At 43.0% G+C, this 20,322-nt stretch overlaps 1 long non-coding RNA gene across 2 annotated transcripts in view; it reads right to left on the bottom strand.

Annotated features, from left to right (window-relative positions):
• Positions 1 to 12,694: 12,694 nt before the first annotated feature.
• Positions 12,695 to 20,322, bottom strand: part of LOC132528695 (uncharacterized) — a 61,728-nt gene continuing 54,100 nt past the window's right edge. For both annotated transcript variants that reach the window (XR_009543277.1, XR_009543280.1), the window contains one exon: positions 12,695 to 12,981. This is a non-coding gene — a long non-coding RNA (uncharacterized LOC132528695). The remainder of the gene's footprint in view (positions 12,982 to 20,322) is intronic.

Genomic DNA, 20,322 nt, shown 5'->3' with positions numbered 1-20,322 from the left:
CCATCACTTCTGTCACTTTACAACCTAATCTCGGAAGTGACCTACCATCACTTCTGTCACTTGCTATTGGTCACACAGGATAACTGACTCAGTGTGGGAGAGAACCACACAAAGGTATGAACCCCAGTGGGGGGGCTCATTGAGGGCCATATTGAGGGCTGGGTCTCACATCATACAACAAAGTCATGCTCTGTCTTGCACACTCTGGCAGTCTGTCTACACCTCCTGTGCACTGCTGGCCTATCGGACATCACATTACCAGCACACTGGACCTAGCAGGTACCCAAGAAATTCTTACCAACTAAGTGAATAAATGCTTTTCTGCATTCATTAAAGGCAAGCAAGAATTATAGAGAGTGTGTACAAAGTACCTGGCTCACCAGATGTGTTACCAAACTCAGGTTCAGCTGCTCACTGCTGAGGAGCCCATAATTTGAGAGGCAGGTGTCAGTAGAAAGGAAAGGTGCTTTAATCCGGAAAGTTGGCAATCTCGGGAGAAGGTGGACTCGTGTCCAGAGACCAAATCTGAAGATTCTCTTCAGCCATGACACTTTTTTTTTTTTTTGCAGTACGCAGGCCTCTCACTGTTGTGGCCTCTCCTGCTGCAGAGCACAGGCTCGGGACGCGCAGGCTCAGCGGCCATGGCTCACGGGCCCAGCCGCTCCGCGTCATGTGGGATCTTCCCGGACGGGGGCACGAACCCGCGTCCCCTGCATCGGCAGGCGGACTCTCAACCACTGCGCCACCAGGGAAGCCCCAGCCGTGACAGTTTTTAAAGGTGAAAAAGGGGGAAGAACCTCAGTGAATCATCAAGGAAGGAGGTTAGGCTTTATATCTTTCTCCATTGTGTGCAGACTGGCTGACTCTTCAGATGTTATCTTGCCTGTGTGATCTGCCTTCAGGATTGCTAAGGGGGCTCTTGGAGATAGAAACCTAGTCATTTTTTTTAACTGCTTCATTCTTCATTCTTACTTCTTTTTATGTAGGAAAAGAATCAACAGGTTAAACAAGGCATGGTGTGCATTCAGGAGAGCATAAGTCAGGAGTTAGGGTAAATTGCCTAGTGATCTCATTCCTATAATTAGGTTCTTTTAAGGTTAGAGGGGAATAGAAAGGGGCAAACAAGAAAGGGACAAAAGAGCTGCCTTCAGATGCACCCCCTGAAGAGACAGATACCACTGCCGTCTCCTCTTCATACAAATGAAATTGAAGGTCAATGTACCTAAGGATACAAGCTGATAGGTAGCAGAGCTTGGGTCCAAACCCGGGCAGACCTGTCTGACTCACAAGCCCATACTCTTCCCCCGATTTGATACTGCATTTACAAACAACAGTAATCTCTCTTTCAGGCCAGGGTTACAATTCGTTTTTAGTTGGCTCAGGGGTCTCCCTCTTTCCTACATGCCTTCCCACTACCCTTACCTGTTGCCAGTGATGTGCTGATACATGCTTAACAGCCATCTCTGTGGGGAAAAAAAGAGGTCCTGCTTTGTAGCAATTGCTGATTGCCATGGTGTAAATATTCCCACCATGGCCACTTTCAAGCCGCCCACCTGACATTATCAAACGCAGAGTTGGGAAGAGAGGCATAACCAGTGTTGTGAGCCTGGGCAAGCCATCTCCAGCACACTGCTCCCCCTCTCCAAGTATATGAAGCTTCCAGAAAGAACATAGAATGGTCCCCAACCCCATTTTGGACCTGTTAAATGTTTCCGCCTTTCTAGTTTTTCCTACTGTGCCTCTCCCTATGTGAGCCACCTGGTCTACAGGTGCGCACAAGGCTTTTGGAGCCTGTTGAAACTCAACTCGAGGACCGTCTGGTTTTTTCCTTGAGGAAAAACCCTGGATCTTTTTGCATCTTGAGTTTTCATTTTTTTCCTGGCACTTTTTTTTCCCCCCTCTAGATTTCACAAAAAGAATTTCTCTCAAGAAATTCTCAAAAGGATACGGAGGCTATTGATTTCAAAATAAAGCCTCATGGAAGCCCTTTGACATTCGAATTTAGGAAACCATGCACTGTCTGGTGTTCTCAACGCCTGAAATCTCTGTTGGAAGGAAGTCCTCTATGGAACCTTGCAATAAGTCAGCTTCCTGAAAGATACTTCCCTTGCAACTGAACTTGGTTTTTCTGCTCCTTCCAGACAGCGCAGTCCACTCAGGCTCCCTACTGCCTTAAAGAGGAACGCCATTGTTCTCCTTCTCTGAGTTTTTGTGTAAAACTCTCAGAGATGGGAAGTGAGTACCAACAGAGTAAGCATCCCAGGGCACCCAGAAGCAGTGTTTTGGAAACTGAACAAATGTAGCCCAAAGCATCATAGTCTAGACTTTGACAGACTTGGGGGAATTGGCCAGGCCAACAGGGAGGAGACTGGACAGTCCAGCAGAGAAAGGCAGATGTCTGGGAATGGGTGGAACAGACAGAAGGCCCAGGAGGAAAAGCTAGGGTGGGCGGCCCATGTCTTTAACCAGAGCCCAGTTGGCCTCCTTGTTGTTTTAAAATGTACCCAGGATTTTGTTTTAATCAGGTATGGTAAGACAACAGCCTTGAAAGAAGAGTTTATTACTTACAAGAGGAAGGGGCATGTCCTGCCATGTAGGGTCACGGGGGGAAGCCCCAGGGGCAGTCAGGAGGCAGAAGGAGTGAGGGGAAAGCACTGGAAGCCACCTTGATGCCCATCAATAGGGATTTATTACATAAATTGTGGACCATGCAAACAATGGAACGTTATGCAGCATGAATAGATGAGGGAATGTGATCTAACGAAATGATATTTATACTTTGTTATTGAGTGCAAAGAGCAGGTGACAGGATCTAAAATTTCATACAATCCCATTTAAAATTTTTTAATTATTTAATAACATTCTGTAGGGATCAGAGTTTTATAATTATTCTTGATATGAATTTCATTGTCAAAGTAATCTTGCTGGTTAGAGCATCTCATCATCATGATTAAGGCATTAGACCTTTTCTACTTCTTAAACCCTAACCAGTCCTGAGACCACACGCTGAATGTTCTTCTTTCTCAGCTACTACTGGATCCTTCTCGGGTCTTCTGTAACCAGGACAATGGTCTAAAAGTAAACCTGGAAAGTGAGGGCTGGGAAGGGAAATTCTGTGGGTTGTCAACTTGTTTCCACTTAATCACTGGTCAAAAATGAACACACACACACACACACACACACACACACACACACACACACACACACACCCCTCGATCCCTGGCTGGAAAGGGAGATTTCTGCCACATGTGCCATCAGGGGCTCTGGTTGCCCCTGGTCCCCAGGGCTGATGGGCCCCCCTAGTGGGAGCAGTGGCTACGGGTGGGCTAGGGAGCCCTCACTGCTCAGTAGCTCAGTCCTCCCTGCCAGGCCAGGCAGCCACCTGTGATGTTGGAGACGAGGGGATTCTGGATTGGGGTGGACCTCATAGAGGGGGTCCTCACCTCCTCCTAGGTAATTTGATGCACCTAAAGGCTCAGCCCCTAGGAATTGGACTCAAAGGGGCTCTGGAGCCAGCGAGCCAACCTCAGGGGCCACTGCGTCACTGGTCTGGTCTGAGGAATAGAGTTTGCAGGACTGTAGGTGGACTAATCCCACAGCTAGAATCAGAGGAGCTCAGAGAAGGGCAAGTTCACACAGCCTGGGGCCTGGCAGGCTGGGGGGATGGTAGGGTGGAGGGGGAGGGACATGAGTTTGGCATTAAAAATTCACCTGTTTTCAGCCAAAAGTAAATAAAGGACCCCAAGACCTTAAAAGTTTAGTTTTCACATCCCCCTCACACTATCCATCCTTTACTTCTCACCATCTGGGACAGCTTGGTCAAGCACCATTGCCTCTGCAAGCCTCCATTTCTTCAACTGTAGAATGGGGATGATAATGTCTATTTCCAAGATTATCAAGAGAATTAAACAAGATCCAAAGAAATTATATATATAAATGATCTATATATATAACCAGTCCTGAGCACTAAGTGTAACCGTCAAGAAGTTTAAAACATGATTCTCATGTAGAATGAAAAAATATATAGAATGAACACGTGAAATGTTCAACTCATTAATGAGGTAACCACTAAAGTAATAGAGCAGATTCAAGGAGCATTTGAGGGACTGGATAATTTAAATATATATAAATATATATATATATATATATTTAAGTTAGAATAAGAATAAAATTGCTGGACTAAATACAAAACTGATCCATGTCAATAAAGGCATTATCTTTTCTACTGAACCAAAAAATTGGCATTTCTGCCAGACAGAAATCTACAAACCTGTGTGTAACTTCACAAACGGTACATGCGCTAGTCAAGTCGAAGACAGGTATGCTCTTCTTGGGCGAGCCTATTAATCGAGGCCCCAGGAGGATGTTGAAAAGACCTGCCGAACCCCACAACTTACCTTACTTTCAAGTTTGGGGTAATTTTTCTGAAGAGTGCAGAGCAAGTTCCTACAACTGTGGAGTCTCTTCCCCCACTGACCCTGGATCCTCACTGCTCCTGGGCTCTGTCCAGGGGAGAACCGCTTCCCTAAGCTGTTTCATGCCTGATGCTTCCAAAGCATTAGTTATTCTTTGCCTCATTTCATCCCACGACAACTCTGGGAAGCTGGTGTTGCAAATTCCGTTTTCAAATTGGAAAACTGAGGCGCAGGGACCTGATGGCTCCGGCTCCTACTAGAAGCAGAGTTTTCTTGCCTTCCGTGGAAAATGGTCCAGGAAGCCATGGTCACTGGGGCAGAGCTGTAGCTCTAATGTCCTCCCAGAAGATGCTGCAACGTCAGCCAGCCCATCCCCTCCCCAGCTGCAGGTACCACTGGATCCTTGGCACCACAGGGCGCAGCTGTGGCTGGGTTTGGGGAGCTCCAGGGGGCCTCCCCCAGTTTCTTTAGGAGAGTCTAGAGCAATGGTCTTCAAACAGGGCCACACATGCTCCTCGGGGCACAGGAAGACTCACCAAAAGGATATTGAGACGCGCGTCATTTATGGGAATGAACCTCCAGCTCCTCCATTTCCAGCTGACTCTTACTTAAAGCCCATCTGCCCCAGAGCCCAGCCTGCAGTCCAAGAGGCAGGCAGCTTTCTCCTCTCTCCTCCAGCCTTCTCCCACCTCACCGAGGGCAGGCAGACCTCTCACCCCTTTTCTGTGGTGAATTCCTTGTGTCAATGAAAAATTGTCGCCTGCCGTATCCATGAACAAAGATGTCGCCATCAAGCCATCTCTTTACAGCCACCCCCCACGGCGAGCCCTGAGGAAACTCAGGATGGAAACAGGATGCCCACCACCTAGCAGTCAGCCACTGCAGCCACTCTCCAACGGTGCACCCTGACTAGAGACTTGGGATGAGAAAGCACAGGATGCTGGCCCCAGAGAGCTGGGGTACATTTCAAGGGAATGCTTTCAATGAGCCCAGACCCTTGCAACTTCCCATACAAAGAAAAGCACTAAATCCTTAACTTGAGATGTCTGGTTTTCTTTAATTAACAGTCATCTTTTGATGTTCTGACTGCCTGGTCTTTGTGGCAAAAACTCCTATATATCCTGGCTCCCCGCTGACCTCTTCAGAGCAGTCCCTCAGAGCTATCTGAGAGGCTGTGTCCCGGGCTCATGTCCTCAATTTTGTCTGCCAAGTGAAGCATAATGCTCAACTTTTAGGTTGTGCTTTTTTTTTTTCAGTCAACACTTGGGGTGTAAAAGACCTCAGAATGCGAAACAAAGGGACAGTTAGAAATACCCACGTCTAAATACCCTTTGTGTTAGTCAGAGGGTTTCCATTCTTCCAACTAAATTGAAGATGGACCTAACTGTTCTGATAGAGTATTAAAAGTCATTTTTGATGAGAGATAATTATGGGAATTTTGGCACACAACTTGGAAAACAATCTGTTAAAAACCAAAAATTCAACCAAGAAAATTGGCTCTATTTGGCTTTATTCGATGATTCACAGATCAGGGAACATCCTACCTAGCAACCGGAGAGGTGTTTCAGGAGCTGTACAAAATGGAGGGTTTGCATAGAAGATGGACGGGGCAAAGAAGTTATTAACAAAAGAAAAGATTGTCTCAGACCTGGTCACCTTCTTTTGGGGGAAGGGTGAGGGTCTACCATGCAGATTACCTCTTCTTCCTTTGGGAGATAGAGAGGGCTCCTGTGACAGATAACTTCATCAGAGCTGACCAGAAAATTCTGGACTGGCCAATTAAGACTACCTTCTAGGAGAAGGTTGAAACTGCAATTAGGTCAGGTATTAAATTCGGGTTTGGTATTGAAACTGAGCAGACACTATGGGGCTCCTGGGCACAAAAGCCTTTCTGTGTCCCCCATCTCTTGACCTTCCCTGAGTTCCAAAGGGCAGGTTCATACAGTTGCTAGTCAGGGAAGGGAGGTTATGCGGAGACAATGCAGGAGCAGTCAGGAAACAATAATGCAGCCTTGGGGCAGGCCCTGGTCCTGCCTCAGGGGATACATATAACAGTATCTTTGAGCTCATCTACAGAACTAAAACCCCCAGCAAATGGAAGATTTTAACTACTTGATGAAGCGTTCTTCATTTCTGGGGAACCAGAGAAGCTCATCAGGAGACCACGTGAGGCCAGATTAAAGGAGTGCAGGCCCTGCACACACCCCGGTCCTTACCAGCAACTCCACCCTTGAACCATTGCTATAAAACTCCTCACCAAATCCCCCTGGGTTGGGACATACCGTTTTGAGGGATATGAGCCCACTGTGTCTCCCTTTGCCTGCAAAGCAATAAAGCTATTCTTTTCTACTTCACCCACAACTTTGTCTCCAAGATTTGATTTGGCACTGGTGCATAGAGGTTGAGTTTTCAGCATCAGTATCATGGGCTTTAGAACAAGTGGCCATTTGGGGCCTGTGGCTTTTCTCTTTAACAAATCGAAGAATTGGGTAAAGTCTGAAGCAAACCCTCTCCTATTCCCACCTACTTGTTTATGTGAGAAAGCCTTCTCAGAACTTACATCTATAAAAGTGGAAAATAGAAATAGAACTGATGCTAGCCCCTGCTGCATTCTTGTAGTAATAAACACTCATGAGCATGAACTAACAGAGAGAGAAATCTCTGTACATCTCTATACATGGAGATGCATTTCCAATAACATTTTACTTTTTTGTTTAATAACTAACGTAATTTGCCAAAATGTTCTGTTCCTGAATCAATTGTGAACTGGTGATAATCATAATGGTAACTCAGAAGGCTTTCTCTAGCACTTAATGCCCATGCTCAGAGAGAATTACGGTCACCTGCACCCTTATCACCAGAGACAGGAAATTTGGAGCTGAGAAGCCCGTATAAACAAACCTTGTTACTTCTTTCATTGACTCCCCCAAGACTAAACTCTGTTTAGATTCATCACTAATTAAGCCGCCGAAGCCTAAGATTCTTTGTCTTGTCAGTTCCTCACACATATATTGTTTCTTTGTCTAAAAAAGTATAAAAGCTTTGGCCACTTCTTAGGAACCATTTCTGTGAGACCTCCTTGTGCACAAATTAAAATTTATTTCGTTTTCTCCTCTTAATCTGTCTGTTGTCAGTTTTATTATTAGCCCAGCCACAAGAACCCAAGGGAGGTAATGGGGAAAATTTCCCCTTCCCAACAACCAGCAAAAACGTTTGAAGACATCTGCCCTGGGTAGTGGTTCTCAACAATGGCTAGATATCAAAATCACTTGGGAAGCTTAGGAAAAATCCCTCTGCCTGGGCTTCCACCCAGTGGTACATGATGACTAGCTTTTACTGGCCTATGACAACTGGTTATTAAATTTTCACAAGTGTTGCAGGATATAATCAAACATTAAGCTATATAAGCTTATAATTAAGTAAATTACATTTTTTAATGGTAGAACATACTCAAAAGCCATGATTTCCTAATTACTTTACTACATTTTACTATTACCTATGTTTCTGAGGCCCTTCGGTCTATTTTATCATTGCCATGGAAATTCTATACAATGAGGCATTGCTGCACACCTCCTTCCAGCTCTGCTCGTAGTGATGTCACATCAGTGGTTCGCAATTGGCCACAGGAGAATCGACACCATAGGAATCAGCAAGTACTACAAATCAGTGCTTGATTTGTTTTTACACTGAACTCCTACACTCAAGAAATTGATGGAGAAAATGTAAATAGTGCAGATTAAACTACAAAAAGTACCATTTTTTGTAGCTGTCATATTATGAATCGTACCCAAAAAAGGGGAGAAAATATTCTTCCAGTATTCAAAAACCATCATCCAATCCAGAAGAAGTTGCTTGTGTCACACTTTTTGGTTGGTTCACTTCCATCGTACTTATTATTTTTTTAAATTTAATTAATTTATTTATTTAATTTTGGCTGTGTTGGGTCTTCGTCTCTGTGCGAGGGCTTTCTCCAGTTGCGGCGAGCGGGAGCCACTCTTCATCGCAGTGCGCGGGCCTCTCACTATAGCGGCCTCTCCTGTTGTGGAGCACAGCCTCCAGACGTGCAGGCTCAGTAGTTGTGGCTCACGGGCCCAGTTGCTCCGCGGCATGTGGGATCTTCCCAGACCAGGGCTCGAACCCATGTCCCCTGCATTGGCAGGCGGACTCTCAACCACTGCGCCACCAGGGAAGCCCCTCATCGTACTTATTAATGTTATTGAATGAATTGGGTGTTGCTGCTCACCACCTACAAAATCAGTACTCACAAATGTTGGTAGCAAAGGAAAGGTGCCTTTAATCAGAATGCTGGCAATCTGGGGAGATGATGGATCAACCACCTGTGAAGAATCTGCTCGGCCATGAAAGTTTTTAAGGGGAAAAAGAGAAGCAATCTCAGTTAATCATTGAGATGAGGGGTCAGAGTTGTCGCCACCCCCCACTGCGTGCAGGCGTATGTGCGGGCTTGTTGACTTGTGATCTTTCTTTAGATGCTGTCTTGTTCACACAGTCCGTTCGTGAGATTACTGAAGGGGAAGCTAGGAAAGATATCTGGTCCTCAGTTAATTACTTATTCTTCATTTCTACTTCTTTGATCTATGGAAAGAACTGAAAAGTTAGGCAAAGTATTGTGTGGCTAGAAGAATGGAAAGGTGTGCTTGGGCTGGAGATGAGTAGAGCATGGGGGTGCCTGGTTTAAGGTTAAGACAGGAGGGTGCCTCCTGCAGAGAGCTCCTTCCTGCCAGAAGCTGCTCTTACATGAACATAAGTGAAAATATAAACCAGCGTTCATGGGAAAACTATACTCCTTTGTCATTCGCAAACCAGAGGTTGACTCTGGTTTGGCAAGATCTTTCTGTAAGAATCAACTGTTAGTATGGAATTTACAAGAAGGAGTGTTGCATATTTTAAATTATTTGTAAGTTGTGTCCTAAACATCTTTTGTACCAGTAAAATTTATAATAAGCATACTTTATATATATATATATATATATGCATACTTTTTTGAGAGATGATGGTTCAATATTTATCAGCACACCACCACTCAAGCCCCATTCCTCGTTATTATTGCTCAGCCTGGGCATTGGCTTTTTAAAAAATCTACCAGCTGAGACTAGCATGCAGAAGGGCTGATACCCATTCTCCTAGCAGAAGGGGGAAAGGCGAGGAGAGTGCTGGCACCTGGCCAAGGTCAGCCTCCCACCTCTGAGAGGCGGGGCTCAGGGCCCGAGCACTTTGGAGTGAGAGAGGATAGCAGGCTTTAGGGACAGTCCCCACCCATTAGAGAAGTCTGGCCTGTGGCCTGTGCCACGTCCATTATTCTGTGAGTAGAATTCTTCCTCTAGCACAGTTTATCATAAGATCTTTCCCCCAGAATGGGAGCTCCTTAAGGACCAGGACTGTGTCTTATTTATTCCTAGAAAGCCTGGCATGTGTTTGATGCCTGCTGGATATTTGACAAATGAATTAATAAATTATCTTAAGATATAATTATTCCAAGCATCCAACAATAATATTTTAGGGAAATAAACTATGAGACAATCATTCAATGAAATACTCTGCAACCATTAAAAAGGATGGTGGAGGAAACTATTTGATGACATAAGAAAATACTCATAATATCTTGTAAGTACAAGGAAAACACTACGAAATAACATACAAATTACAAGCAATTTTGTTTAAAAAAAAAAACCATACAAAATATATTTCATAGCTTGACAGGGCGTCTACCAACTCCTGGCCTGTGTCCGATTCATTCTGGGGAAACAAGTATTTCATGACTCTGTTTGGATTTCTACTGAAGACTCATTCTCCAAGGGAAGAACTTGTTTAGTTCAAGATTATTTTTAGAGCCATGATGCAGACAAAAAGGGGGCATATTACGCAGGGATTTGGAGCAATGTTTTGCTACTGCGGTGTAACAGAGTTCTCCCCAAAGATTAACCCACACCCTGCAGTACATTTAGGTAGGACATCTTGCCAATTTAGACATGACATCGACATGGTGGATCAGAACAAAAAGAACTATGATTCTATTACAGAATGAATTAAGACTCATTTGTGATTAATCTTTAAATATTTGAATCTATGGATTTTTAAAATTTAATTCTTAAGATATTCATAACATTGACCACTCATGGCTAGAAGGTTGAGAGGCACAGTGATCATTTCCCACAGGCTAGGGAGATTGAAGGGAGAGGTAAAACACACCTTGAAAAAATCACGGAAACTAAGTGAAATTCCTCCTGGATAAATGTGGAACCACTGGTTGGGTTTGAAAAGGGAGGACAGCTACTTAATATGCTTAGCAACCCTTTGGAACTCAAATAGACTTTACCAAATATATCATTCACCATTGTTTAAGGCCTGCAGCTGTCCTGGACATGGCAGAACAAACACTTCTGTGTGCCAAGAATGGGAAAACACATGCCAGCCCGTTCCCCCTGGACCAATACATTAATGGGTGGTGTGTGAGATTGGCCTTGGACCATCCCTCGGTCCCTTCCCTGCCCATCACCTAGTGTGTGGAGGAGGGAAGTGTTTAACAAGCAGGGCAGTGCCAGCTTCCAAAACAGGGTTAACAACTCCCAGGTGACCCCACCCTGCATCCTGTAGCTACAACCACAGGAACTCAACAGCGGCAAAATGCCAACAAGAATTCCAAAATACAAGTCAGAAGTACGTCTGACCTCACGTTTCCCCTGGCATGCTGCAGCTCAGGCAAACACATTCAACAAATCTGCAGAAATGTTTCTCTGATAGAATGCTTACCCTTCTGGCTGAGTCCAGAAATTGAGGGTCCTTTACAAATATTGAGATAGAAATGTGTTTTCATGTTTCAGTTTTAGGGTCTGCTTCATCTCATTTTGCATTTTAAAAAGACATTTGCTGAGTGCTTACTAGGGTCTAGGGGTACAATAGATGTTTGAGATACAGAAAACAAAACAAAATTTCCTTCTTCTAGGAGGTTATAGTTCAGTAGAGGAGACAGGTGAAAAGAACCTGTAATTCAAGACAGAATCAACCAAATAATCAAGATCATCGTCACCCTATCATCAACATACCTCACATAAGCTGAGTGCCTGTTACATGTTAGTGCTGCGGTACTTTACAGGTATAACCTCATTTAATCCTACAACAACTTATGAGGAAGTTCCAATTATTCACTTTACAGATGAGAAAAACAGAGGCTTAGAAATGTTAGGTAATTGGGCCAGCATCTTAAAGCGAACATGTGGCAGACCCCGGACAAAAACTTGAGTCTGTATCCAAGCCTCTGTTTACTTCCATTACTTTACACTAAAATAGGATATGAGCAAACTCTCCTGGGGCAGGGGAAGCAACTCTGAGAAGAAAATCAAGGAAGGCTTTACGGAGGAGGAGGCATTGAAGCAGGGCTTTGACTGATGAGCTCAATTCCAAAAGGTGAGGAAGAAGGGACAGGGCATCCTCCACTGAAGGAGCTGCCGGAACAAGTGTCCAAGGGCTGGAGTCTGGAGGCCCTACAGGAGAAACTCCAAAGTTTGGCAATGCCAGAAGAAATCAACTCTACTTAACTGTTGACGGCCACTTTACTGGTCTTCAAAGAGGCCTCTCCTGTATCCACTCACCTGTTCTGCAACTTGTATCACTTGTATAAAGAAAATCTCAAATTCCTCTTCAGAAACTGGAGAGTAGCCCATGTTCTATGGGATATCATGGTGTTACATTGCTTCCTTTTCACTGCCTATTTCAGCTTGGCAAATAACCGGAAACCAAAGGCTGACACACACCATGAGCATGTTTTCACCTGTTGAAAACTACCAGTTGCTAAGTGATGCTCTTAAGCTGCTGTTACAGTGAGGTGCTTTCAAAGGGCCAACACAACTGAAGCTCTTGGGATGGCTGAGGTGTGGCTTGTCACGCCCCAGGGAAGCCTGAGAGAGTAAGTTCTGCTCTCTGACACCTGCCATGCTCCTCCGCATGTTCATTCATGCACAAGACCCTTCATGAACACCCTGATCACGCTGCAAGGTGAAAGGTGAGGCTGGAGAAGCAAGCAGGGATGGAGCCTGGAGGGCCTGGAAAGCCATGCTATTGGGTTTGGCCTAGCTGCACACTCTGGGCACCCTTTGCCAGTTTTTGAATAGAAGGGTATTGTGATTTAAAGCATGTTTTGGGAAGGGAACTCTGGCTGTAATCTAAAAAAGGCGAAAAATCTGTTACCAAACTTAGGTCTTTTGCTCGCCACTCGAAAATCAATACTCGAGAGGCAGGTTTTGGTAGAAAAGAAAACACTGCTTTTAATCAGAAAGCCGGGAGAAGGTGGACTCCGTTTCCCTGAAAACCGACTCCCAAGATTCTGTTCGGCCATGAAAGTTTTAAAAGGAAAGGGGGAAGTAATTTCATTGAGATGGAGATGAGACTCATAGCCATCCCCCCACTGTGTGCAGACTCCTCGACTTCTTTGGATGCTATCTTGTTTACACAGTTAGTTCACACAGTTTGTTCATGAGATTACTGAAGAGGAAGCTAGGGAAGAGATCTGGTCATCTGTTAATTACTCGCTCTGCATTTCTACTTCTTTGATCTATGGAAAAAACCAACAGGTTAGGCAAGGTACTGTGTGATCAAAAGATTTGAAAAGGGGCTTCCCAGGTGGCACAGTGGTTGAGAATCTGCCTGCCGATGCAGGCGACACTGGTTCAGGCCCCGGTCCGGGAAGATCCCACATGCCGCGGAGCGGCTGGGCCCGTGAGCCATGGCCGCTGAGCCTGCACGTCCGGAGCCTGTGCTCCGCAAGGGGAGAGACCACAACAGTGAGAGGCCCACATACCGCAAAAAAAAAAAAAAAAAAAGATTTGAAAGGTGTAGACAACAAGGTCCTACTGTATAGCACAGGGAACTGTATTCAGTATCCTGTGATAAACCATAACAGAAAAGAATATGAAAAAGAATGTATGTATATGTATAACTGAGTCACTTTGCCGTACAGCAGTAATTAACACGATATTGTAATTCAACTATACTTCAATAAAAAATAAACTTAAAAAAAGAAGAAAAGAAAAAAAAAGATTTGAAAGGTGTGTTAGGGCCCAAGATGAGTAGAGCATAGAGGCACGTGGTTTAAAAGTTAGTTACAGCGTAGCTTTACTTAAATTGTCAAGAAAAGGGGTTTCCTGCAAAGGGCTGCTTACAATATCCTTCCCTCAACAGCTGATAAACAAAACGAAAAGACAACCCTCAGAATGGGAGAAAATATTTGAAAATGAAGCAACTGACAAAGGATTAATCTCCAAAATATACAAGCAGCACATGCTGCTCAATATCACAAAAACAAACACCCAATCCAGAAATGGACAGAAGACCTAAACAGACATTTCTCCAAAGAAGACTTACAGATGGGCAACAAATACATGAAAAGATGCTCAACATCACTAGTCATTAGAGAAATGTAAATCAAAACCACAGTGAGGTATCGCCTCACACCCGCCAGAATGGCCATCATCAAGAAATCTACAAACAATAAATGCTGGAGAGGGTGTGGAGAAAAGGGAACCCTCCTGCACTGTTGGTGGGAATGTAAATTGATACAGCCACTGTGGAGAACAGTAAGGAGGCTCCTTAAAAAATTACAAATAGAACTACCCTATGACCCAGCAATCCCACTACTGGGCATATACCCTGAGAAAACCATAATTCAAAAAGATACGTGTACCACAATGTTCATTGCATCACTATTTACAATAGCCAGGACATGGAAGCAACCTACGTGTCGATTGACAGATGAATGGATAAAGAAGATGTGGCACATATATACAATGGAATATTACTCAGCCATAAAAAGAAACAAAACTGAGTTATTTGTAGTGAGGTGGATGGACCTAGAATCTGCCATACAGAGTGAAGTAAGTCAGAAAGAGAAAAACAAATACCGTATGCTAACACATATATATGGAATCTAAAAAACAAAAAAAAAACAAACAACAACAACAACAAAATGGTCATGAAGAACCTAGGGGCAAGACGGGAAAAAAGATGCAGACCTACTAGAGAATGGACTTGAGGATATGGAGGTGGGGAAAGGTAAGCTGGGACAAAGTGAGAGAGTGGCATGGACATATATACACTACCAAACGTAAAACAGATAGCTAGTGGGAAGCAGTGGCATAGCACAGGGAGATCAGCTCAGTGGTTTGTGACCGCCTAGAGGGGTGGGATAGGGAGGGTGGGAGGGAGGGAGACGCAAGAGGGAAGAGATATGGGGACATATGTATATGTATAACTGATTCACTTTGTTATAAAGTGGAAACTAACACACCACTGTAAAGCAATTATACTCCAATAAAGATGTTAAAAAATAAAAATAAATAAACTATTAATATCAAGGATGAAAGAAGGGTTATTTTGCAGAAATAATCAGCCAGCATAACCCTATAGCCACAACTTGACAAAGACATTACATAAAAAAGAAATTACAGATTAAATACACCTCATGAATATAAACATGAAAAATCTTAACAAAATACTATCATACAAAATCCAGTACTAAATAAAAGGAATAATGCATCATGACTAAATGGGTTTCATTGCAGGAATGCAAACTTGGCTGATGCTTTGAGAATCAAACAATGTAAGTTGTCATATTAAGACAAAGAGGGAAAGGGCTTCCCTGGTGGCACAGTGGTCGAGAGTCCGCCTGCCGATGCAGGGGACACGGGTTCGTGCCCCGGTCCGGGAAGATCCCACATGCCGCAGATCGGCTGGGCCCGTGAGCCATGGCCGCTGAGCCTGCGCGTCCGGAGCCTGTGCTCCGCAACGGGAGAGGCCACAACGGTGAGAGACCCGCGTACCGCAAAAAAAAAAAAAAAAGACAAAGAGGGAAAACACGTGATAATTTTTATAGATACAAAAAATTACATTTGTGAAAATTCAACACTCATTTATAATAAAAGTCTTGGAAAAACAGAAATTGAAGGAAAGGGCATTTATGGAAAAGCTACAGCTAGAATTATACTTAATGATGAATTATGTAATGCTTTTCCCTTAATACCAGGAACAAGGCAAGGATACATGCTCTCATCACTTCTATTCAATATTGTACTAGGTTTTAGCCAGGAAATAGACAACAAAAATCAAAGCCATAAAGGTAGGAAATGAAGGCATAAAACTCTTGCAGGTGACATAATTGTTTACATATAAAATGCTTTAAAAGCTACAAAATAACTATTAAATTAATAAGTGAATTTTGCAAGGTCATAAAATACTAGGTTAATATATAAAAATCAATCATATTTATATGTTAGCAGCAAAACAATTTGAAATTTAAATTTTAAATAGCAATGGCATTTACAATATCAAAAACTGTTAAATACCTGGGAATAAATGTGAAAAATATATGCAGGACCTATATACTGATAACTGGAAAACAATGTTGAGAGAAATAAAGATATAAATAAACAGAGAGCTATGCTATGTTCATGGATTCAAGACTGAATGTTTTATAGATGTCAATTCCCTTTTAATTGATGTATGGATTTAATGCAATCCCAATCAAATTAACTACTAGCAGTCTTTTTTTTTTTAATTCCAGAAATTGACAGTATACTTCTGAAATTTGGATGGAAAGATAAGAACCTAGAATATACAAAGCAATTCTAAAAAGAAACAAAAAGGTTGAAGGACTTAACACTTTCTAACTTCAGACCTTGAGACTAACCATAAAGTTACATTTATCAAGACAATATGGTACTGATATAAAGATCAACAAATAGATCAGTGGAACAGAATAAAGAGCCCAGAAAAAAATTCTCACTTAGGTAGGTTATTTGATTTTTTATAAGGTGCCAAAGCAAACCAATGGGGAAAGAAAAGTCTTTTCAGTAAATTGTAGAACATATAATGACATGGGGTAAACATGAACCGAGATCATTAAGCAAAATTAATTTAGGATGAATCGTATGCCTAAACATAAAGGCTGAAATAAAAATTCTAAAAACAAATATAGGAAAATATCTTCATGGTTTGTGGAAGGGAAAAGTTTCCTACACGGGACAGAGAAAGCAATAAGCACTAAAAATTTTTTGAAAAGTTAGACTTGACCAAAATCAAAGCCATCTGCTGGTCAAAAGGTATTATATTTTAGAAAATGAATAAGTAAGCCAAAGACTGGGAGAAAATACCTATGAAACGTATATCTGAAGAACAGCTCGTATCCAGGACATATTTTTTAACTCCTGCACCTCAATTACGAAAAGACAAACAACACAATAAAAATTGAGCAAAAGGTTTAAAGAGACATTTCACAAAACAAGATATACAAACAGCAATAAGCACATGACAAAGTCTTCAACGTTATTAGTCCCAAGGAAAATGAGATGAAAACCACAGTGAGACACCACTTCATACCACCTGAGAAGCTAAAAGCTTAAAAATCTAATAATGGCGAATGTTGGTGAGCAGATAGAACACCTGAAACTCTCATCTTCTTATAGAGCTTACACTTATACTTTATACACTCATACGGTATAAACTACCACTGTATACACTCATACAGTTTCTTATAAAGTTCAACTTCTATGGAATGACCAAGAATTCTGCCCCTAGATATTTACCCAAGGAAAAGAATAAAAGTATATGCCCACAAAAACTCCTATACAAGAATATTTACAGTAGGTTTATTTAAAATATCCCCACATTGGAAACAAATCAAATGTCTCTCAACAGGTGAGTGGATAAATAGTTTAATATTCTAACAAGGGAATGCAGCACAGCAATAGAAAATGACACCAATACAGACAACAATGTGTGCAATTCTCATAGACGTTATACTGAACAAAAGAAGCCACGCACAAAAGACCACATGGGATTCCTTTTATAAGAAGTTGTGAACAGGCCAAACAATTGTGTTCTGTGGTGATATAAATCCAAACAGTGGTCACCTTTGGGAAGCAGAGATTGACTAGCAGGGGCCATGAGGGAATTTTCTGTGGAAATGGACATATGTATTTTCTTGATTGGGAGTTGGTTCCATGGGCATTAACATTTGTCAAAACCCATCACACTGGACATTTAAGATCTGCACACTTCACTGTCTAAGTTTTATCTAAATTCAAAAAGAACTGCATACATAGTGTGCCTAAACAATATAAAAATAAAACAATAAATTTGAATATAGAATATAAGAACTGAATGGTAAAAATAGGGGGAGAAAAGAAGTATGAAAAAAAGAGCTTCTGGAAGAGGGTGTGGAGAAAAGGGAACCCTCCTACGATATTGGTGGGAATATAAATTGGCGCAGCTACTGTGGAGAACATTACAGAGGTTTCTTAAAAAACTAAAAATAGAGTTACCATATGATCCAGCAATTCCATTCCTGGGCATATAGCCAGAAAAGATGAAAACTCTAGTTCAAAAAGATACATGCACCCCAATGTTCATAGCAGCACTATTTACAAGCCAAGATATGAAAGCAACCTAAATGTCCATCAGCAGACGAATGGATAAAGAAGATGTGGTATATATATACAATGGAATATTACTCAGCCATAAAAAGAATGAAATAATACCATTTGCATAGATGGACCTAGAGATTATCATGATAAGTAAGTCAGACAGAGAAAGATAAATATCGTAGGATATCACTGTCAGGTGGAAACTAATAAAAATGATACAAACGAACTTATTTACAAAATAAAAACAGACTCACAGACATAGAAAATTTATGTTTGCCAAAGGGGAAAGGGGAGAGGAGGAGGGATAAATTAGGAGTTTGGGATTAATAGATATACACTATATATATATATAATAGATAAACAACAACAAGGACCTACTGTATAGTACAGGAAACCATATTCAATATCTTGTAGTAACTATAATGGAAAAGAATCTGAAAAAGAATATATATATATATGTATAACAGAATCACTTTACTGTATACTTGACTCTAACACACATTGTAAAAAAAAAAAAAAAAAAAAAAAGACAGAGCTTCTTCCAGCAGTGGGCCCAGGCCAGAGGGCATGGCTTGGGGAATAGAAGGAGAAGTCCGCTCACCCCTTTGACTAGACCCCCTTGGGCAGGGCACCATCTGTACCACTCCACAAAGCAGCCCCATAAGTAGAAGGGTACGGATGCAATATTAGCATATTAAGCTCCCAGTTCCCAGCTGGCTAGAGTTGTGTAGGGATGTGGAGACCCAGACTTTTTATGACTGTGCCGTAAACTCCTACTGTGACCCTCTCGTCTCTAAATAAGAGCTCTTGTGCGTGTGGGAGGGGTGTGGCTGGCGGAAGACTGGCGTGAGATTCTGGGTCATTGACTCATGTCTTTGGGGGGAATGTGGTATTGACGCCCAAGAATCGTCCCTTTTGACCAGCACCCCAAGTGACCGTAATGCAAGTTCTACAAGAATTTGACTTGCAGACCCCCCAGTTACCACTTTCCCCCGCTTCCAGTATTCTGTGATTTCACCCTCTGTTAAGCTTAAATGAGTATCTTTGCAAGGGGTCCACATGCAGATGAGAATGCAACCCTGGCTGTGGGCCTAATGTGCATTTGGAGAGATCCCCCTAGACTAATCTCCCATCCAGAGTAATGGTAGCAGAGGCGCAATTACATTAACATCGGGAAGGCAGCTGCAAAACTTATCACTTTAGGGGCTTGGGCTTCCTGGATTGTAGCTGCCACTGCCCCAGGATGTGGTGTCAGATTAGCTGAGAGCTATGTGACAGGTTCATTAGCTGGAAAACCTCCCCAGCCCCCAAAATCAATTGCACGAGGCATGGAACCTGGAAACAAGGGAAGCCGCGCTCCCGCAGCCCCTTACAACTGGCTCCCCGAGGAGACCCTGACTGGCAATTACAGGTTGTATTTGCATGTAGGTTGTATTTCATACAATACAGGTTGTATTTCTGCAGTGAGGAAATCAGGAGCTTGATGGGAAAAATAACCTCTACCCCTGTTTACTGAAACGTCTCTGTCCCACAAACCACTGCGGTGCTGTCCCAATCATCCAATCTCCTAGGGTGGTGTGGAGGCTAGAAAAAATAATTCGATTTTTGAAATCTGGAGTTGTTATGAAATCACTGAAGTCCCAAACCGAAGAGTGAAATGAAGGGTAGTGTTGAGAAAGGAGCAGCCTGTCTCCTCTCCAGCAGGAGGGATATAGGCGACAGGGGCGACGCTGATTGCCTGGTTTGGGGCCAGCTGGCTTCTGCTGGGGTTTGACATGGGACCTCACTCAAGAAGGGCTGAGTCGGAGCCCTTGCAGATATAAAGCACAGCGAAGAATGAGGATGAGCTGAGTCAGGAGGGCTAAAGGAGGGGCTTGTGGTGGGCCTGAGGGGGACGCCCCAGATACATCCACAGCTGTGATGAATCTAGCCCATCAGTCCACAGCACTGCTCCCCTCAGCCCCTACCCCCGTGCCTATTATCTGTCCAGGGGCGGCCATGTGTCCTAAGTTGCCCTGATCAGACTGAAGGGAAAGATTCAGAAGTTTGGTTAAAAGGTCTCCCTGTCTGAAAGGAAAGCAGGTCCTAAGACTCGGACCTTCCCAACCCTATAAGACTACCAGCAAGAGAGAAATGACAGCTGGTTCAGGACTCCTGCCAGCCTCTGGAGAAATCCTGGAATATGCAGCTCTGACACATTAATACCCTGCACAGATTGAGACACTCGTGGTCTCCCAGATTCTCATCAAGCCATTGGACTTCTCTTCCATAAACGTGTTCTCACCACAGCCATGAAGTGACGGAGCCGCGTGTAAATAGGGGTTTCAATCGAAGATATGCACAGGGTATTAAACATGTACGAAGGGAGGAGTTAACCTGAATACAAGGTCAAAATCAGCAACAAGTTCTACCTGCTTTCCTTTCTTACCGAAGTTTGCCCTCCAGGGCACCGAGGGTTGTCACTTGCCTTGAGTTGG

The sequence above is a fragment of the Lagenorhynchus albirostris genome, chromosome 1 (assembly GCF_949774975.1).
Source record: "Lagenorhynchus albirostris chromosome 1, mLagAlb1.1, whole genome shotgun sequence".
In the NCBI taxonomy this organism is placed as follows: domain Eukaryota; kingdom Metazoa; phylum Chordata; class Mammalia; order Artiodactyla; family Delphinidae; genus Lagenorhynchus; species Lagenorhynchus albirostris.
The sequence above is the reverse complement of the archived record's forward strand: the minus strand, read 5'-3'. Positions and strand labels throughout refer to the sequence as shown.